This window comes from Pezoporus occidentalis, unplaced genomic scaffold (assembly GCF_034315485.1).
Source record: "Pezoporus occidentalis ecotype Australia unplaced genomic scaffold, CSIRO_AGI_Poc_V1 ctg13, whole genome shotgun sequence".
NCBI lineage: Eukaryota > Metazoa > Chordata > Aves > Psittaciformes > Psittacidae > Pezoporus > Pezoporus occidentalis.
The window spans coordinates 9,900,383-9,921,101 of record NW_026913103.1 but is presented as its reverse complement, the minus strand read 5'-3'; the positions used below and the strand labels follow the sequence as shown (position 1 = coordinate 9,921,101).

At 43.6% G+C, this 20,719-nt stretch overlaps 1 long non-coding RNA gene across 1 annotated transcript in view; it reads right to left on the bottom strand.

The window, feature by feature from the left end:
- Window positions 1-14,347: 14,347 nt before the first annotated feature.
- LOC134158337 (uncharacterized) overlaps window positions 14,348-20,719 on the bottom strand; it is an 82,333-nt gene continuing 75,961 nt past the window's right edge. Inside the window, exon 2 of the long non-coding RNA XR_009962726.1 lies at window positions 14,348-15,684. This is a non-coding gene — a long non-coding RNA (uncharacterized LOC134158337). The remainder of the gene's footprint in view (window positions 15,685-20,719) is intronic.

The window sequence follows — 20,719 nt, the reverse complement described above, 5'->3', positions numbered from 1 at the left end:
GACCCTAAGGGACTCTACCTGACAGCAGAGGTGACGACCGTAACCATTTTCTTCCCTGTGCAAGTGAACAGCAACCCGTCAAGTGGCATCTTAGGAATGAGTCATCTCTGTACCAAGCAGCATCGTTATTTTGGGAATTAACCAATGGAGCACGTGTCTGTGAATTTTAAAGGGCATAACAATAAAATTTACACCAAAGAGTTTGTTATACACCACTATAACCAGATTGCAAACAGCTTGGCAGAGGTCAGGCAAACTGGGAAGTTTCTATCTGCAGATGCCTTATTGATGTTATTCCAGTGCTACTACCATTATATCTTGCACGTTCTCTATCCTTCCTAGCCACACATTTAGAAAGTAAATAAGCTCATCAGACACATGTTCCATTTTATGAGAGCAGAGATGCGTACAAGAGCATGAATGAATATGAATAGCCCATTTTTGGCATTACCCAAGCTTTGGAGCTGATTTGTATGAGTCAGAAATAACTACTGTGCTGAAAGGGCTCCCATAAAAATACGGACGGTGAAAGAAATGGGGAAAAGTGGAAAGATTCCTCTCAGAAAATGGCTGCCTCCTGGAACAGCTCCCCAGGACATGTGGCAATCTGTTATATGGGGCTTGGTTTGCATGGCAGCTCTTTGGGTTTGCTGACAACTCTCCACCCAGGGAGTTCACATTGAGTAAATGTCTTCAAAATGTAAAAAAAGATAAACTAGATTTTGAAGGAGAAAGAAGATGAAAGAGACCTAAAAACCCTCAGCAACTGAGGGAAAGTTAAAAAAAAAAAGCCATCAGAGCTTTAACTTTGTTTCTGTTTGGTTTTTTTTTCTGTTTTGTTTTTCTTAGTGCTTCCCCCATTTCAAACTCTCGGTCTTAACTAGGAAGGTGGCTTTGAATACTGCATTTTTACACTTGGCAATGAAAATTGTTAAACTAATTAGCATTATACATGAGCTAGGAATGACCATAAGCCTAACAAGACCAGGAACGGCCCTAGTAGTTAGGTTTTTTCCTGTGCCTCTTTTTTTTAAGAGTGACTTAAAAAAGAGACCACTTCTCCTACCACATAGACTGTAAGCTTGCCTCATGGCTACCCAACCATGGGAAATGATCCATGCACCAGGTCTGGTGTAAGATGGGCATGCAGAAAGCTGACAGTTGTGTTGGCTTCTCATTCCAAACACATATGAGAAAAGGCCATTATTTTTCACTACAGAATTTTGGTGCCCCATGCTTCTTGGTAGAAGGGCTGTTAACATTGCTCAGATGCCCATCGGCATATCTCTATCTTTGTAGATCCTAGATCCTCACCACCTCCTCCAAAATCTAGTCAGCTGTGAAGATCAGCCTGGTTTTTTTGCTAATGCTTGGAGCTCACCGAAGGGTGAATAAATAGAACAGTCTGCTTGTGACAGATGGGAGATACTTCTCTGCTGGACAATGAATGCCATTTTGGTAGCAATGCTCGCTTTGCAGGCCTGCCTTTGTCTACGTTTTAAGCCGGTCTAGATGGTGTCAGTTTATTCTGTTCATTGTATACTCAAACTGAGGTGTGGGATGCCCCAAACAGGTCTCAGAGCGACAGGCCATCACGGGTCATTTCTTTTGAATGTTCACTAGTGGCCTTTCCAACCTTGTAGCAAAGTAGATCCATGTCTGCCAAGCTAAGAGAGCCTAAAATACTTGCTTTGCAAGGCAGATGTAGAACATGATGTAGAGCAAGTTCCTTTTAAAACTGTCTTCAGTAAATCACAGCCAAGTGTTTCTGAAGTGGCCTGGAGAGAAGGCTTGAATGCTGCCTGGAATGACCCCATCCAAGCAGGGAAGGGAAGAAGAGGAAAGATTCAGATCGGCAATTTTCCCACCACTGGTTGATACTGCTTTCTACTATTTAAGATTAATGTGACAAGGTTAAATTCAGTAAGCTTTTACTTCTTACTTTATTTTTAAAATAAAAATCTGGATTAAACTTCCAGATTAAACTGTTTGATAAAAAGCAGTGTTCATACAGAGAATAAATATATCATAGGAACTGGAGACTAGAAAGTCTTTGGACCTCAGGTGTGGTCAGCTTTTGGGGTCCTACTGCACAAATAAAATGAGCCTTTGAGAGAAACAGTGCGGATTTGGTGTCCAGCTGCCAGAGAGAAGCTGAGAAGTGGGCCAGCGCCTGACTGTGAACCACTCATACCAAAGTTCCTACCTACCAAAGGTGGGTAGGTAGATGCCTCACTGATGCTCAGTGCCGATAAGTTCCTGTAGTGAGGGATGCCTGATCTCAGGGGGCGTGCTGGCCTCCAAAGAGAATAAACAGGGAGAAAAGGGAGAATCTGTTCTCAGTACTTGGGCAGTCAAAAATTGATTTTCAGGACCTGACTGAGAAGCTACTGCTTGATATTAAGTGGATTCAAGCAGAGGTTCATGAGGGTTTAGACAGCATTTCTTGCATGGTGGAAAATACTGTATGGGACTCACTTTCCCATTGTGACACTGTGGCCAGAAGGATGTTTCCTGAGTGAGTTTCCTGTAGCAAACAGTGGGAACTTGATGTACTGGTTGCTTCTTATCACCCTTTAAACACAGGGTTTATTTAGGAAGTGATTTATCTTTTGCTCAGGAGCATTTGTAGTTGCTCAGGGGAAAGGCTTTATGTATCTCCAGATACATGTGTGCGCACTAAAATGTTCTCTTCCTCCTGAAGGCAAAAGAGTCTTTGTTGGAGAAAAGTCCTGCTGCCAGACCATGCCGTGACCATGACCCCAAGTTGGGCCCACCTGCGGGTCCAGATTCCGGCCTGAGGGGACAGCCTCTTGGTCAGCATTGCAACCAGTGGTGTACCATGCAGGGTCCCCCTGCTACTTTCTGTTGGTACAGTTGCCCTGGTGGGGTGAAGTCTCCCTACTCAGGGGAAGAAATACCAGGTGAGGTAACAGAAGGAATGGTATCATCTGTTAAACTTTCGGCAGAAGACTTTTCTCTGAGAGTTGGTTGACAAATTAGAGAGAAGTTGTCAATGAGATGCAGGCATATACCATCATCCAACTGTCTCAGACTGTTTTGCTCCCTTGAATTAGTTGGGGGATTCACTTCCAGCACCCTGGGAGGCTGTATGCTGGGGTTTTGTGGTTTAAGCATACTGGGTTTGAGCTACGAGGGCAGCAGCATTGCCAAATCTGTTTCATCTGGAGTTGTGTGATGCTGAATCACTTCCGTTTTCCCTCTACAGATTCAGCCACTGGAAATAGGGGGAGTGTAAAGAACATCATCCCTTGTCATTGTGGTTACAGAAAACACTGGAAGTGTGTTCATACTGAAGTGTGATTTAGCTTCACAAATCAGGAACCAAACAAAAAAAAACCAACCTGCAGTGTTTATTAATAGGTTTCAATTAAGTCTCCCTGCCTTCAAGCCCAGACACACAATTGCTCAGATGAGAAGGAGGAAGAAAGTGGACAGTTGAATGTTTGAACCTGTCAGAATTGTGCTGGGCACTACAAGTCATGGACAGCTAGAAATAAATTTGGGTGTGAATAAGCTGTTTCCTCCACAGATCTGGTTTATGCTGGCAGGGTGCACTTAACGATTGACTAGAGGAAAGAAATGTGACAGACAGGGTGGTTTCTGACAGGGTCCTCAGAGATTGAAACATGAGCTCTGTTCTTCTTCCCTTTAACCCACCTTCTGGTCACTGGCAAAATAGTTTGGATTCAAGCTTCAGGTTTAGAGGACTTGCTGGTAGGAGGGGAAGGGTTAATTTGTTTACTTGGGGTGGTTTTCTGTTTGTTTTGGTTTACTTTTTTAAGCTCTGATGTGAATTATCCATTTTGGCAAGTGAATGGGAACAGTTGCGTGTACTTGGTATTTTCTGTCACATACACTATTATTAGTAAGAAACACATTTCCTTTTGGGGCTCTAAGGACAAAAATAAGGCTGTTCAGATTGCCACCCCCCTTATTAATTCTGCTAAAGCAATTGTGCTGGCATTTAAGACAACTGGCAAATGCGTTTGCTCAGCGGCAAATGTGATGCGTTCAACATTCTTTTCACATTAAGAAAAAACCAGGGGCTTTTAAGCATGGGCAATTTAGTAGCCAAGCTTTGGTAATGATTTCTAATATTTTCAAGAAGGAAAAAAGATTCCATTCACTTGGTTCAGTGTGAAGGAAGCAGAATAGCTCTAATATCCCAAATCTCCTCCAGAGCTTTCAGAGCTCCTTGGTGCACAGTTTTTCTCTACATGTCATCAGATTTGCCTTCAGTGACAAATCATTTGGCTATATCTTGGATTTTGCATCCAATATGCACAGTACCTTAATTCCTGGAATGAATTACTTCACAATCAATATGCACAGTATGCCTTAATTCCTGGAATGAATTACCTCATAATCTAAGCACAAAAACAGGACATGTCTCAGTAGCACAAAGTTTTTCCCCTTGCAGGGGCAGGATACCTTTTCTAGCAATGAATGGTATCGTTGTGCCCAGATGCTGTTGGGCTCCCTTCTTTTGGTAACAGTGCTATTGTCAGTCATACCAACATGGTTCATCATGTTGAGTACCCAAGCAATTCAGATCATGGTGTTCAGAAAAGCATTTGTTTCCTTTCACAATATTGTGCTCAGTGGCATCAGCTTTGCATTTGGCCCTAGTCAGTTTGATTTGAAACTGCTGAGGTATTTTCCCACAGTAGCTCACGCTTTTCCACTGATACTGATTAAACAGAGTTCTTTGACTCTCCAGAAAAGATTTTTGTGCTCATCCCTCACTGCTTATCTACTTATCTCAATTTATTGTGGAGAAAATGGGGGGGTTTAAATCCAAGGAAGGGCTTAATGTCACCTCCCAGCATTGAGAGGAATAAATGGCAGTGGTAGAAAGTGCTACAGTAACTGATGTACAGAGCACTTGTTTTCTTTTCTTCAACCAAATTAAAGTGCCTGAGCAGTTGGCAGTGATAGAAAGCAAAATGCCTGTTCATGGCTGACGGCAAAAAAAATCATATAGATAAGGCAAACTGATAGGGAAGTTTACTTACTCTTAGCTATGAGGTATTTTTCCTGTGTCTGCTTCAAGGACTTTGGTCTGCATCCATCAGTCTTTATATATATACTAAATAGTGTTTAACAAGTGGCTTTTAAAATAGGGTGAACTTTTGAAAAGGGAGTATTTATAGAAGTAGCTATTTAGTTTGCTAGTAATTTTCAGTATTCATTTTGCTATTGCTGAATATACAGAACAGGATTATTCACCCACATTACCCAGCTGTTTCTGTTTGATAACGCAACAAAGACTGTGAGGTAAGTGTCTTTCTATGGAAATGGCTGTGATGCCATTATTCGTGGCTATGAAAAAGTGGGATCTGTGAGGAGGAGTTGGTTTTGAGACAGAAAATCCCAAAAATATAAATGCCTTGCACTATTGGTTAAATGGTCAATTAAAATGAAATCCAATTAGGGAATATTGCAAGAAATTCATTTTCTTGCACACACTTGAAAAATGCTTCCTGATACTGGAGTTCACAATAACCACAATAGTAACCTATCAGAAGAAGCTGTGGTACTTTTCCAACTATACTTTCCCTATAGGTGAGTCTTGGCAACATCATAAATTTACAGGAGGAGGTGATATTAGAGTGCTTAGTAAAGAGTATGTGGGGGTTGGGATTTATTCATTTGCCTTCCTGGCAGTTGAACTGGATAGGTAATTGCATTTGGAAGTTCTCTGACCTCTTCAAGAGCTGGGACTTGGAGAAGAATTTTAAATCTGACGGACACTTGCATAAAAACTCTCTGTTGCTGCATCTCCCTGGAACAGCTATGAAGGCATGGAAAGGCATATTCAGAAATCTAGGCTATAAGCCAAGTACACAACCATTCTCACTAGATGCTTCAGTGAGTGTTTTGTGTAGAAGTCCTGCTACAACTGACTTGAGTTGATCTAACCCACGTGCTTTTGGTTCTTCTCTTCAGAAGTCTATAGAACTGGTCTACCACTTCTCTCAGCAATGTGGCAAATCTTAAGCTATTCCATGCTGGATGGTAGGCAGACCTGCTTCTCATTCATTTGCAGCTGGAAACTGAGGCTTATCACTGCTCTGTGACATTGTTCATTAGATCAGCCTCCTTGGTGATTTATTGACCAGCCTCAGGTGGCACTTGGGATCAAGAACAGAAAAGATCCTATGGCAGAACCTTGCTGGTGGTGAGCTTAACAGCTAGCAGAGGACTGTTCAGAAGCAAACTTCCAGGACACTATATGACCCAGAGTAGTTGCTGCCTATTTCAAGACCAAACATTTTGATGTTTTGAGCAGGGGGGAAGCTGACACGTGAAAGTCTGATTCTTACTCAGTAAGGCTGCTCCTATGCTTCAAACCTTCTGTTTGGTTCTCCCCAGCTTGCTAATATTATCTCAGTCCTGTCTCTGTTGGTGACAGAGCATTCAGCACTGTGAAATGTATGTACTACTAACTGGTAATGAGCTACGTGGTCTCAAGTTTTTCCACTGGTAGTAACTTCCACTTATGGTTTTCTGCATCTGGTTGAGCAGCGTGTCAACTGCTATAGAGGAGAACGTCACTTTGCACTAAGGGAAATGTGCTGGGGAAAATCCAGTTGAGGTTTACATTTGGTATATCCACAGATGTCTGCTCAGGTTTTCCATTTCATAAACACTTGTAGCCAAGCTGAAAATGTGATTGAAGCTGGGGTCAGTGAACAAACATATATACAGTCTATCGCTTGGATCAAAGAGTATGGCCAGGTCAAAAAATATACCAGGGCATCTTTTACAGTAAAACTCAGATGCAGGAAGACAGTCATGTCTTTGGAACATGATTTGGAATGACACAGACAACAGACCCACGGGGGCTGAGAATCTTCTGCAGGAAGATCTCCATTATCACAATCTCCTCCAGTGCCATGGATCAGCCAGCTTGCTTCACCAGAGAGCTGACTTCCCTTACACTGATATAATTGTGAATCCTAATACTTGGGAGCTGGCCTGGAGGCCGATACCAGAAAAGCATGCCTGGATGTAGCAGCACATGATGGATCTGACCAGCAAATGTTCCCAAAAGGCAAAAAGCGATGATAGTTTTGAGAGAGTCTGTCAAGAACCAGCTGGGGCAAGCTGTGATGTGTTTCAGACTCCCAGGCTAATCTCATGCTGATCAGCTAAAGCTTGAGATGACAGAGGGAGCCTGTCTCTGGGACACTCAGTGGCTCTGAGTGCTGGCCAGACAGCACACAGCATGGTGGGTAAGCAGTACAAGGCCAGCACTCTAAATTACAAGGCAGAGAGAAGCACTGCCAGTGCTGAGTTTCCTAGGAAAATGGTAGGTATCTGAAGAAATTACAAAGTCAGCTTTAGGTCACCTCTGCAAAAGGAAAAGATGACAGCAGACAGCTTTAGACAGCAGACAGCTTTATTTTTGACAGTAGGTGATCCTGGAGATGTTTTTAATCATTTCCTACCCACTCAGACATTGTTACCTATGGAACTGTTATAGGTGTTTGAAAAGTGTTGCACTCCCCTTGAAACGAGCGGTATGTTTTTAAACTGGTAGTGTAAAGAAAAGATGGAGACCTAACATAGTCTGTGATTGATCTAAGGTTTCTGAGTCAATCTTGCAATTTCAGAGCTGGCAAAACAGCAGGCTGTGATCTGTAATGAAACAAAAACCAAACCAAGAACAAACCACCAAAACTGAAACCCCACAAAACCCCCAACCTTAAATGTCCAAGACAGTGAGCGTGGGAGACAAAGGAGCACTACTGTGGAGCTAATTAACCCTTGGCAACAAAACAAAATCTTCTTGCTTATAGGGCAGCTGACTTGCTCATATTGAACCTTAGGGCAAGCGTTAATACTCCCATAATATTGACTTATAGGGAATGTGAAATATCTTAGGGAGAAAGTCTGGAGGCAGAAAAGAAGAAAGCAAGTCACAAACTCAGAGACCATAAAAACAGATCATGGAACTGCCTGAAGCACAGAAAAACCCCAAGCCATCATAATAGCCAGTGACTGAAAAGAAATACCCCAGAGCTGAAATGATTTTCCTGTCTTGTGAGAGCATTCAGGCATCAGCAGCAGTGATAACGGGAAGCACTTTGATGCATTCCATGAGGTCCTTTTTTGTTCTACCCTTTCCTTTCTCATTCACATACGTGAGGGAGAACTTTCTAGTGAGCCTGTTTTCTTTTGCCCTCGTGCCAGAAGCAAACCCCTGTATCCTGCATGGTGAAATGCAATGGGATGGAGACAGATACCTTGTTAGAGGGACAGATGGGCATTCCTTGTCCTGGTTGCATCCCTTTGAATTCGCAGTGACTGTAGGAGTTGCCTGGGTTGATGCTGCTCTGCAGTGGTGCCAGCCATTGTTCTGAACGTGATGGTGATTGCCTGACACTGTCACTGCCCAAGAGTGAACGTCAATGATGTCACCAGAGAACTGTGTCAGGTCCATTTGCTCAGAGGTGTTCTTTTTAAGAGTGATGGAGGAGATGCTGGCTGGGCTGACCTGAAACCAAGCACTGCACTAGGTAGGTCCTAGCTAGCCTGCTGTGAACAGGAGCATGGGCTGCCAGAGGTGCTGCTAGGGGCACAGAGGCATTTTCAAAAGTACTGTCAGTTAAAATCAGAGTGGCATGCAAAGGCAAACATACATCATGATTTAGCCAAGACTGTCTTTAGCAGGTGACATCCACACCAAGGACAAGAACTAGAGTGCTTATTGCTGTGTTCCTGTGTATATATTGGATTATTGTCGGAAAGAAATAAAACAGAAACAATCCAGGACATTTGTATCTCTCCCCTCCCAGGTTGGTATCTCAGCAGCTAGTCTGACCGAAGTATCTTCTGTCTGCCCTTCTTTTTCATTCTGTTGTGGCTGTATTCCTGGTTGTGCAATGGCTCAGTGCCATTAGAAGGTCTGGGGAGCTTTCCAGCCTGGGGTGTGCAAAGGGTTGGTGGTGGGATACCAGTCCAAGGATGCTGAAGATAGTGGTTTCAGAACTCTCAAGTCCTAAAGCACCTCTCCAGCCCAACTATTAATATCTGTTCTTGAGGGAAGCCCAGGGTCAGTCTAGGGGAGCAGCTAAGTTAAGCACCTAAATTAAGTGAACTGGAAATTATTAGCAGTCTGAACACAGGTTCTCTGAAAGAAACTTCTATCTGAAGCTTAGAATAGGAGGTTTTCCTGGTGTTTTAATTCATCAAGGCATCTCTCTGAAGAAGAGATGTAGGCTGCATAAGTACAGCATGACCTGGTGGCCAAAGAAGGGTGTGGAAAGTGAAGTGTGAGCGTTTTCATGTGCGGGGGGGGTGTGACCATTAGCTATTTATGGGATTTACTGAGATACCTGGAAAGGAAACAGTTTCTAATACAAGGCAGAAATTGAGCTGAAACTGTTTAGAAAAAGAACAAAACCCTGCTTGTTGCTGTTCTTTCTAAGAAAAGTCTGTTGTTTAAGGACAGTTACTGTAAACATATGACAGAGAAAACAGCATTCGGAAAGCAGCTGTGTGCTCAAAATACCATTGCTTAAAAATATAATGATTTCATATACTGCTTTGGATCATTTGACAGAGGCATAAAGTTAGATTTGCTGGGTCCTTAAATTGCTCTTTTGGACATTTTTGCATGTACAATTAAGCACCAAATATATTTTAAGGGTACACTCTTTTGAATTTGGGCCAAGATCTTAAACACAAGGCAGATTTGGAATAGCATGCGTTGACTTCATAGGACATGTAGGACACTGGATTAATCACGAAGTAAGACGCCTATGCTGAGGGACTTTGAGCGTCTGAATCTTATCCAGATTTGTTGTAACATTCTGACATTCACCAGCCCCAGAATGCAATAAGAAAGCGGGACATGAAATGAAACTCATCCAGCATCTTTTTCAATGCAGTACATGTCTCCCAGCAGGCCAGGGTGTGTCTAATAAGACAACACAAGGCCAAGAGACCCACCAGGGGACTACAAAACCATTAATTCTGTATCACTTGTGGGAAAACGCTGGAAGGAACTAAAGGATTTGTTAAGCAAAAGACTTGGCAAAGTCAATTGATTTGGGAGATTTCAGAGAAAGCTGTTCTTGCCAAGCTGCCAACGTAAGAAGGGGTTATTAAGTCCAGGAAATTTCTAAGTGTCTTGTTGGCACCATGTAAAATAAAATAGGTGCTGCCATGTAAGAAAAGCTGAAGAACTAAATGAGGTGTTCTGGGTTTAGGAGACCAGTATTTGATCTTTCACCAGGAATTCAGCCAGTCACCTCCTTTCTCTATGTTGAGTCTCCACAGTGCCCAGTACATACAAGGGACCGACAAATACAACTATTGTAATAAATACTCATTAAAAATACTAGAGTGAAGCACCTATTTCAAGGGCAAAACCCTTGCAAAGATAGAACTGTCTGTAAATAGGAGAGAGGCTCAGTCAGCAAGCACACAACTCAGTGTTTATCCATTTTGTTTGTTCCTGATCCTTGCACCAGCTGAAAACTCAAAACCAGGAGAGTGGCTGCGCTCTCTGCAGCCCTCCAGATTAGAAGCTGTCCTCAAGCACTCCAGGATTTCAGAAGGAATGAGGATACATCTCTGAATAACATAGAATTGTTTCTAAATCTGTTAAAAATTCAATGTGAAAAAAGTGTTACAGCAAGAGTTTCCTCAGAGTCATCAATCAGTCCAAGAAAAATCTGTTGTAGATGGCCTCTATTCCACTATAATGAGGTCAAGAGACCCACGTTAGGTGTCTGGAGAGAAAGAGCTGCTCCACAGCATCTTTCCAGCTTGGGAACTTTTCAGTGGAAGTGTGGAGACACAGGGACTAAGTAAAGCTTAACTGCTGTGCTCCATGAGGCTCTCAGGCAGCCGAGGAAAGAAAGTCTGTGTGATAAGGATGAGAAGCACAGTGAATGTTTTTGACTAGTGTAAGCTATGTTTATACTCAAGCTCCTAGCAGAGCTGTGCTTCAGTGATGGTCAACCTTTCCCACTGTGAGGGGAGCAGAGGATGAAGCCCACACAGTGGGATCATGCAAGGTTTGGCATCTTTGTGAAATACTGCCTGGGGAGAAGTGGCCAGGCCAAGCAATGACGAGAACCTGGGGTGCAGTGACACCCTATGCCTGTCACTGTAAGAGGGACTGCTGGCTGAGGAGAACAACTGGCTGGGTTCAGAGATGAGAGGAGCAACGCACAGGGGATCCACGGCTGATGCCGTTGCCGCACCAGCTTGCATGCTGGGGATGCAGTCAATGTCTGATGTCAGGGCAAGCGTGCACACAGGAGACCAGAGCATTGCACAGTGCTCATGAAAGACTGCCAGGCTGCCCAAGCTGAGCATGCAGAGCTTAGGAGCAGCTGAGCAACTCATGGAATACCAGTGCTCACCAGTGAACCGTGGGGCAGCAGCCACAAAACATCAGGAGCAGCCATTCAGAAAAACTGTTGCAAGGAATCCAGACATGCTGGGATTTCTTTCTCTACAGTGAACTGGCCAAGACCCAAAGACCTGAAAGGGCAGTGTCCGCTCTAAATGGCCATGCTGATGGTTGTAAAAGACCATTTAGGGAAATGAACTTTTCTGTTGTATGATTCTCCCCGCCATATTCCAATTTAAAAGAGAAATGAAGTGACAGCTTTTTATTTTTTTTATGCTGTTTTAAGAAGTGACTACATAATAAAACGGCAGGTTCCAAGGGAAAAAAAAGCAAAAGATTTCTGACATGCTTGTTCTTTGTCACAAGAATATGAAAATAGTTTAAATGTGGTTGTTTGCTTCTTCAGGATTCTTCGTATTTTGCTTTGTTCAAACAGAACAAAGATGTAGTGACTGGGCTACCAAAGAAACAAGTTTTGCATCTCCCCATGGCAGAGAAGAAAGAAACTGAACTGAGTTTGAGCTCCCTTTGATGAAAAAGGACAATGTATCTAATATTGCGATCTATGGGGTTTGTGGTTCTGACAAAGGCTAGGCCAGTACTACAGAAACTCCTGAAATAAACCAAATAACTTACATCCTCCCCCAGGGGCATGTATGAAACCCTTGCATACATCTCAGTGGCAGTAAACTTGGGTATTTCTCTTCAAGCTGAGGTGGCACAATTACAGTTGCTGTTGGTGGACTTCTGGCAAGCTGTAAGGACTTGTGATGCTGCATGTGGGATATGGAAGAGAGGAGACGAGGTGCCTTCATGCTGAAGGTGGTCTGCTGTGTGCGGGGCAGCTGAAGGTCCCTGGTGGCTTCTAGCTGCCAACCTGGATGCAGGTAGGGCGCAGGGCATGTAACCTCAATGAAGTTAGTCTGTGCAAGAGCCCTGTTTGCTTGTCCCTCCTTTTACCTGAAGGATTGGTCAAGGCTGGCCACTCTCACAGCCTGAAGAAATGCCTCTCCCTGTCCCTGAGAGTGTGTCCTGCCCGTTTTCCTCACAGACATATTTATCTTTCAGCCAGTTTAGTGAGCTGCATCAGTTCACCAAGGGCAGATTGAGTCAGAGCTGGCTTGAAGGAAGCAGCCAGACACAGGTCCAAGTGCAAGCAGGAGGAGGAGGAGAGGAGTGGGGAGGACTGCCCTTCAACCATGCCAGAGAGAAGGAAGGGTCAGATCACCCTCCCATGGTAAACCTCACCCAAAGCATTGGGTAACCAGTGCTTCAGCTCAGATTGCTGCTGAGGCTACCCCAGACTGGGCTGGGGGACCCCCACCTTCTCCCACTTCTCCTGTTGAAAGAAGCTGCCTTCCCTGGGGCATATTCTGCTGCCTGTGTGCTAGGCCAGGTCAGCAGAGAAACAAACCCTGAAATACCATGTCCCAGGAAGCTAGACCAGTTTGCTTCATGTACCTGCAGGTGCCCCATGCCCACCTTGACCAAGAATACCCAAAATGTCTGTGCACTGGCACCTGAGCCTGACTGCAGCTTACTTCTCTGAGGAAATCCACTTAGGTTTCCTCAAGGAACAAAAATATCACAACTATTCAAATTTCTGGGAACAAAGGTTTTGCATGTACTAAAAAAGATGTAGCCAATTATGGCTTACTTACAGGGTTGGGAGGAGGATTTGGCAGGGATAGCATCTCACAAAACTTATGTTGGAAGCAACCCCTCCTCTCTCTGCTGCCTGTTATCTTGGCACTGTCCAGATCACGACTCATGGCTGTATCCCAAGTTTCTCCTAGATGCACTTATTGAATCTCCTCCCCTTATTTTCCCCAGTGTGTTTGGAAGACAAAGCTACACAGTGGGGCTTAGTGAAAGAGTTTCACTTTCCACCCCATGCGCTAGTTCCCAGGGGAAGACATTAACACCCACCCTTTATTACTTGCTGCCTTTCAGTTTTGATGGCCTAGCCTAGATACCACACTTTCTAGAGCTGTAACCAATTCTGGCCAGGCCTCTTGGCAAATGCATCAATGCAGTGTTTCTTTGGAAGATTTTTTCCTTTGCCATTTTTCAGGAGCTGCAGATGTACTTCCAAACCTGTTGACAGAGTGGTGTGTTTATTTCATATGAAGCACGGTTATGTGATTATATTAAATTAACATATACCTAAAAAACAAAGGTGGAATAAGATTAGCAAATTTTAAGGTGGAGTATCTGGTCTCTGTTTCAGGGAGAAGGTATTCCCTGGGGATCTTTAAGGGTCTAGCATGCTCTATAAAGTGCATTCTAAGTATTTAAATGGTATCTGTATCTTGGATAAAGGAATCTATTTTAAGACAGGAAGGTATTACGTTTTCTCCGCACATCAATGCTTCATGGCTCCTGAAGAGAAACTCATCAATCTGTGGTGACAATTATATGGGAAACCTCTCTGGAAGCAGATTCTAGGAAGAGGGTGTATGGATTAGTGATTTGAGAGTCAGCAAAGCACAGGGGAAGCAGTTAAGCTGGATCCTTGAAGAGTGTGAATTATTTACATATCAGTGAACTGGATCACAGAGAGAAAATCCAGGACGATATTGCTTAACAAAGACTACCTGATATATCCTACCAGCGCATGTTTGACACTGAGCAAGGGAAAGCTACGAGCGAAAAGACTCGCTATGCAGCTGGCTCAGTGCAGAGCCTTTGTGGAGAAAACAGACATATAGCCAAGCAATGCTGCTAGGCAAAGACAGCTTGTCAAAGTACACCGAATTTTCACCTCCTTAAGACCATTATTTCTAGTTGTTCCTGTCAAAAAAAAAATAAAAAAAAAAAATTCCAGATCCATATAATCTGTTCTTGAAAGGTAATGCAACCTCCTAAGAAATGTCTGGTAATTTGCTATCAGATTGGTCAAGGGCAGTCAAATTATTTAATTACACATAACAGTTAGGAAAACACAGATAAATGTAACTAATCCCTCTTTATTTATTCCCTGCAAACAAAAGCATAAGGGTTTCTGCAGAGGAAAAAGAAGCCGTCCAATTAACATAATTAGAGATGGGTGTCACTCAAGTCTTCACCACAGCCCACAGACATCCTGGGAGTTTTGATTATGCAGTTAAGTCACGACCAGATACAACTTTTTGTCAAGGATGGTGTCAAGGGCCGGTTTTATTGGCTGCTCTTGTAATGTTACCTTGCTGCCACTGGATGGCATCTTCTGCAGGCTCCTGGAGGGCCATCAAAGGGGTGTAGGGGTCTTAAGCAGCTCGTTGCCTTCCCAGGTGGGTCAGAGGCCAGGGGCTGTGCACCTGAGCAGCACGTTACCACCTTTCCATGTGCGGGGATGTCATATTTTTAAGACACATTAATGGGAATTTAGAAGGAAGGACTAACATGACAACTCTGACAACCTCATACTTTTGCATTTAGAAGATGAAGGAAATCGTGCAGCGTCCTCCCATTGCTCCTGGCTGCCTCAGCTGCCTGACTGGGTGGCTGATTAGATGGAGGAAGGGGAATCAATCAGTTCCCACAGTCCCATAAAGCTCTAGGTGTGCCTGCTGAAATTATCTCCAGTGAGTGAACATCTGTGTACAGAGGCTGCCTTGAAAATGGCTTCGCAGTTCCATATCCACAATAGATGGATGTTGAACAGCCACTGCTTCCTTGCTCCATTGTCACAGCAGTTTCTCTTTACTTGAGTATAAAATATGATTGCAATCAGGAGAGACAAAGCTTCAGATGACTTGGCACTTTTCTTCCTTTGGTGATTACATTGCTCCAGGTGATGACTTTCCTTTTAGAGAAAGTCATCACAACACTAATTTGCTGGAGATAGGATCTGTGCTATTCACATCAAAACAAGAGGATTTTTCACTGAACTGATTAGCATTAAAAGACTATACCACTGTAACATGACACAAAACTGCCTGCACTTCATCCTACAGCCTTCTGCTGTCTGCATTTTGACCTTGGCAGCCTCACCTTTACACCTGGGACAGAATCCATGATCCCTGAAGTTACAAGAGGTGACCCATGCTTCACATTATGCTTTCACCATGGAAGAATGTCTTATGAGTGGTGGGTGGTGATCTTTGATGCCATTTACCATCCAAATGCTGAAAGGGTCTTCAGGTTGAAGGAAGGCTTGTGGAGTGCCAAAGAAAGCCTTATCTATGCAGCAGGTGAGGGAAGGCTCCCAGTTCTCAGTCCTCTTCCTACTGAGGTATGGATGGGTGCTGATGAACATAGATAACTCCTCCTTCAAGGACACACTCTTAAGCACCCTTTAAAGACTGCAGAAACCAGAAAAGACACAGAACAATGAGTGTTCTGGGTGCTAAATGTAAGAAAAACATTAAGATAGCAATGGCAAAAAAAACCAAGAAAATTCAAAGCAGCCCCTCTGGAGAAAAAAAAAACAAACAAATAAAGAATCAAAAGAGAGACTGTAATAAATTCTGACCAAAAGATTAAAAAAAAAAATCCGTCCCTAACACACATGCACACAAAAGATGAAGAAAAAAGCAGCCTGATTCTATTAACCAAGTATTAACACCCCTGGCTAAAGAAAGCCTGCAAAAGGAAGGATTAACATTTTCAATAAAGGGGACCAGATATTGCAGTGCTAATCACCAGCACTCTCCACTGACAGGAGAATGGAAAATAATGTTCTTAATAGTGTGAAACAGAGCAGGAGGTTCACAGGCAAAGAATCAGGGGTTGCTGCTGGCAAATGACAAATAACCTGATTAGAAAAAGGCATCAAAAATTAGGGGAAGTCTCTGCAAGAAATAGTAACTATGCAAATTGTCCCAGCATCCATGTGTCTCTCTGAGCTGCAGCTCTACCAGAGGGGGTCATGACAAGGGCTTTAGTGCTAAACACTGAGGCCATGTCCTGCATCACGACTTTCTAGTCATTGTTTTTGGAAAAATAGGCCCCTAAATGTTCTAAGTATTGCATGATCTTAAGGAGTCTGAGAAAAACATTCATTTACTGAGCAGCTCTGTGCCGTAGTGCCTCCTCTTCTTGTGCTGTCTGTCATTACAGTAGGAGCCTGCCTGTTACCTTGAGGCACACGTGGAAAGACAGAAAGTTATGTTGTGTGATTTAGTGTAACAAGTCACAGTCTCTTTAGAACTGAGTCTGCTTGTATTAACTATTCATTGTTGACCTCCAGAAGCCAAGCAGGACTGGGCCATGCACATCCATAAGAGCAGCCTGCCAGGTGTTATAGGCAACAAAATACTGGACAGGGATCTCTATTAGGCAGAAGGAATGAGAGGGGTGTGAAGAGAGGCTGAAGGTTTTAGGCTTCTTTCTCTTGCCACCCTTGTTAGCACTGCATTTGTCTGTGATAGCCAGCAGCACACAGCACTCACTTTGGATATCCAGAGCTATGCATGCATGCACCCTTTGTGTTGCTTGAATGATACAGAGGTGATGTGGCAGTACCTATGCATTAAGTTCGTTGTCATACCTAATGTGATCAAACCTGTTTCCCCTTCCTAAAGCCTCTTCATAGAACTGTAGTCCTTACACATCCAATGATGAGAAAGCTCAGGTTCGGATAAATTGCATCATTTCTTGCTGTCACAGAAGTGGAGCAATAGGTCATTTTTTTAACCTGTTTCATTAGATTATAAGGTGCTGGGGACAGGGATTTGCTCTTTCATGCAACACTCCAGTACAACAGGGGCCTTTGGGTGCTACCATTATATGACATGATTGAATATAACCAAGAATCCTCTTGCTCCCTGCCCTAAAGCTCCTGCAGAACCCATTAACATTCACATTGTATGCAGGTACCATTTTGCTCACTCCCTTTTGGAAAGCAATGCCGATATACACAGTATTATCTTCCCACACACTTACAGGCTTGAAAAGAAAAACTATTCCCTCTTGAGACTTCCAGGGCATTTAAGCAGGCAGAATTTAATTACTGACAGTGTATTAGGTTGTTCTCTGATCTTCTTGGAACAAGAATGAAGCAGTAGAGGGACCAGGAGTGCAGACAACCCACATGTTTACTCAGAGGGCTCCTTCCCAAGTTTGCTGAATCATGAACAACTCTGATGCAGGGAATTCTCTCCCTGGTGCTTGTTTCACTGTGTGCTGTATCAGGGTACAGAGCTCTGGTTTACAGTGTGTTTTGATTTGGCTGGGGTTGAAAGATACCCAGGTTTCAGTATTTTTTACCCCATTAACCCATAAGGTTACAAGGAGCCCAGTCTATCCACAAAATCTCATCCCTGATCCAGGCAAAGATGCTAGTCTGAGGTTTCTCTGAAGCTTCCTTAGGGGCCCTTCAGTTCACGAGGACACTGCTACCAAGAGATTAAATGAATTAAAAATTGATGACTGTACTGAATGTCTTGCAGTCCAGGATATTTAAACAGATAGCAGGGAGGGTGGAGGAAGATTGTTTGCCAGAGTAATTTTTCCTGGTTTTAAATAAGAGTTTTATGGGGGCAGGGAGGAGGACAGGGAAGGGTGGAGCAGAGGGAGTGTCTGCTGCTTCTGGGTAAAGAAAGTCTTCTTACAAATGCAACATTGGGAAAGAACAGAGTGCTCTGAGGGAAGCACTTTGCCTAAACAATACAGAAGGTGCCCAGAGAGACATCAAAGGATTTTGCAGTCTAATGTCATTTGAATCCAAAGCCTATCCTAGCAGGGCTCGGCACTGGTGAGTGCTACCAAAAGAGCACCCCTGTGTCAGTTCCCTGCAGCTTCTGTGAGTGGTGGGGAACACAGCCCAGTGCCATGACAGTAGCCTGCCGTGGCTACCTCCCAGAAGGACAGAGTGAAAGGCAGAGTGAGCAAAAAGGCTCAAAAGCTAAAGAGCAGTTTGTCCAAATCTACCCAGCTTTAGATCTAGCTGAGATTTAGTCCCTGTTGACCCAGGGCTCTTGACTAGGTTGTCTAATGTTCTTTTATACTAACTGGTGTGGTAGTCCCTGGGATGGGAGTGAGTGCGTCTTGTGGCAGATGTTTTGAGCCTTTGCTTTCACCAGTGCTGCTGCTGGAAGAAGGTGGGGAAGTGTCTGGCCCTGCATCTCTGTCCATTTGCTTGGTGTACTGCAGGTCCAGGTCTGCTCCATGTTTGAGGCTGTTATGGTTCACACAATACCATGTTCTCAGTTCAGCTCTTTAAACCAAGGGCAAAGTTTTAACAAATGGTGGTGACTATGGTTCCTTTGTCTTTTGGTCCCCAGCTGGAGACAATTTTAAAAGAGCTGGTTTTTACAGTGTCTGCTTTGAACTTGTTGGGCACCTTTAAAGATATGATGAGCTGGGTACTCCAAAGCAGCTCTCTTTCCTTGAACTCTATCTGCATCCCTAACTTCACCTCAGAAGATGCTGCACTGTGCAGAAGGTAAAATGTGCGATGTTCACACGTGAGAAAAATGTAATCCTGCTGGATGAAGTCTGTTAGGAAACAGGGGTGTAAACTGGTTTATACATGCAGTCTTTGTGCCCTCATCCCTCGTGGCGGTGTTCCAGCTTGAAGTGTTCCCCGACTTGGCCTCATCCCAGTCCTTACCTGCATAAATATAAAGGCTCTGTGTCAGTATCAGTAGTAACAGAGGACCAACAGTGGAGCAGAAGAGAACATTTTGTCTGCTGCAAATATCCATGATTCATATTGCATCGGTTATGAATATGGGATTGGCATTCAAGTGCGGAACTACAGATCCTGAGTAAACTCCATAGCTCCACTGAGAAAACTGCTACAGGTTCTCCATGTATGTTTGAGGGAGTGAGAGGGGACAGGAAAAAGAGGAGAGCACTGAAGAGTAGATTGTTTACTGTGTTTTGAACTTAAGTTCAGACAAACAACAAAACTGGTGACATCTGCTCTTGATTGAGAGATGAATAAATACCTCAGTAGTTCCTCAGGATAAAACAGCATTCGTTTCTTCCTTGTATGATTCAATATATTGGCTAATTCATTAAAATTAATGGCCTCAGTGACCACCCAAATTGCATTTTCCTTGTTTTTTTAGAAACTCTTAATTTCCTCAGAATTTAGAAAACATTGCATTCCCAAAAGTAGCTCCTATACCTGCACGTAAGCTAGTATTAATATGGTATTAAAAATGCTGTCATTCAAATATCAAAATGTAATTGACTCAATATTAAAGAACAGCAGTTGTGAATTTATTTTTCATTCTAGTTTTCCTCCATGAAATGAACCTGTTTTCTTTGGAGAAGAATGAGGAAGGAAAGCCTCAAATACATGGATGTAATTGCTTACATTAAAAGCTGGCTGAGCAGACTTTATCCTGTGGTGTCTACTCTCTGTCTCTGAGGTAAGTTCCCATGTATTTTTAATGGGAAACTTATTACCCATCAAACCTGTATTCTTGCACTGGTACATGAAAGTGGATGTTCTGTATTTTTTCATCATGCTGGGTCTCCTGGGAAGAGCAGCTCATTACGGCGTCAACTGTCCCTGCCCTTTGCAAAAAGCCCCACCAAGGTCATATCAGGAGGTGATGGATAAAGGCGAGCTTTAACCCTTGACCTTGACTTTCCTGGTGCTGAGTGTTAATAAATCTACATTTAGGGGTAGAGATTTTCTCCCAGCTGCTCTTTGTTTGGGATAGGGGGTGACGTGCTCATGCACAACAGGTTGCATTTCCTAGGACAGTGCTTGGGAAGAGTGGCCTTTCCCCTGCCCCCACCCCAGAGCCCTGCATCCATTGCAGGAGGATAGCTATGAAAAGGACTTAGGCATCCGGTGGGGCTCAAGTCACACTATGGGCTGAGATGTTCTGGGTATACAGAGTCTCCTGTTTTCACAAGGGAGTACTTCCTTGGTACCACAGGAAGCAGTGAGGTTTGCTGCTCTCTCTGCTGGTTCCTTTGGATGAGGCCAAAACCACATTTACTTGTGTCATTGCCTTCAGTGTTTGAGGTGACCTTCAAGAGTCTAAAACTTTTTTAAGAGAGGTCCCCTCCCTGTCCCACCCATGAGGAATACACATGGTTGAGTAGCAGGAGGAAACAAGTTCTTTGAAAGCCTTCAGAAACTATGGGGATATACTTCAGGAACAGCTTTCAGTTGTCCCCATGCCCAGCAGCCTCTTGCCAGGTGAGCAGAAAGCCCTTCCCAAAGTTGTTCAGTGCCATTTCTGTATGTGTTCAGGAAGGAATAACCTAGTGAAGGAGAGGACTCTCCTCTTGTCTATCTTTCTACCTCTGTTTGTCTGCTTAGTTTTCTCCAAATGCTCAGTCTTTCATTTTTTTTCCATTCTCATTCCATTTACCTCGGTTGTCTTTAGAGAACAACAGTAGGCTCACTCCATCCTCTGCATCCTCTGT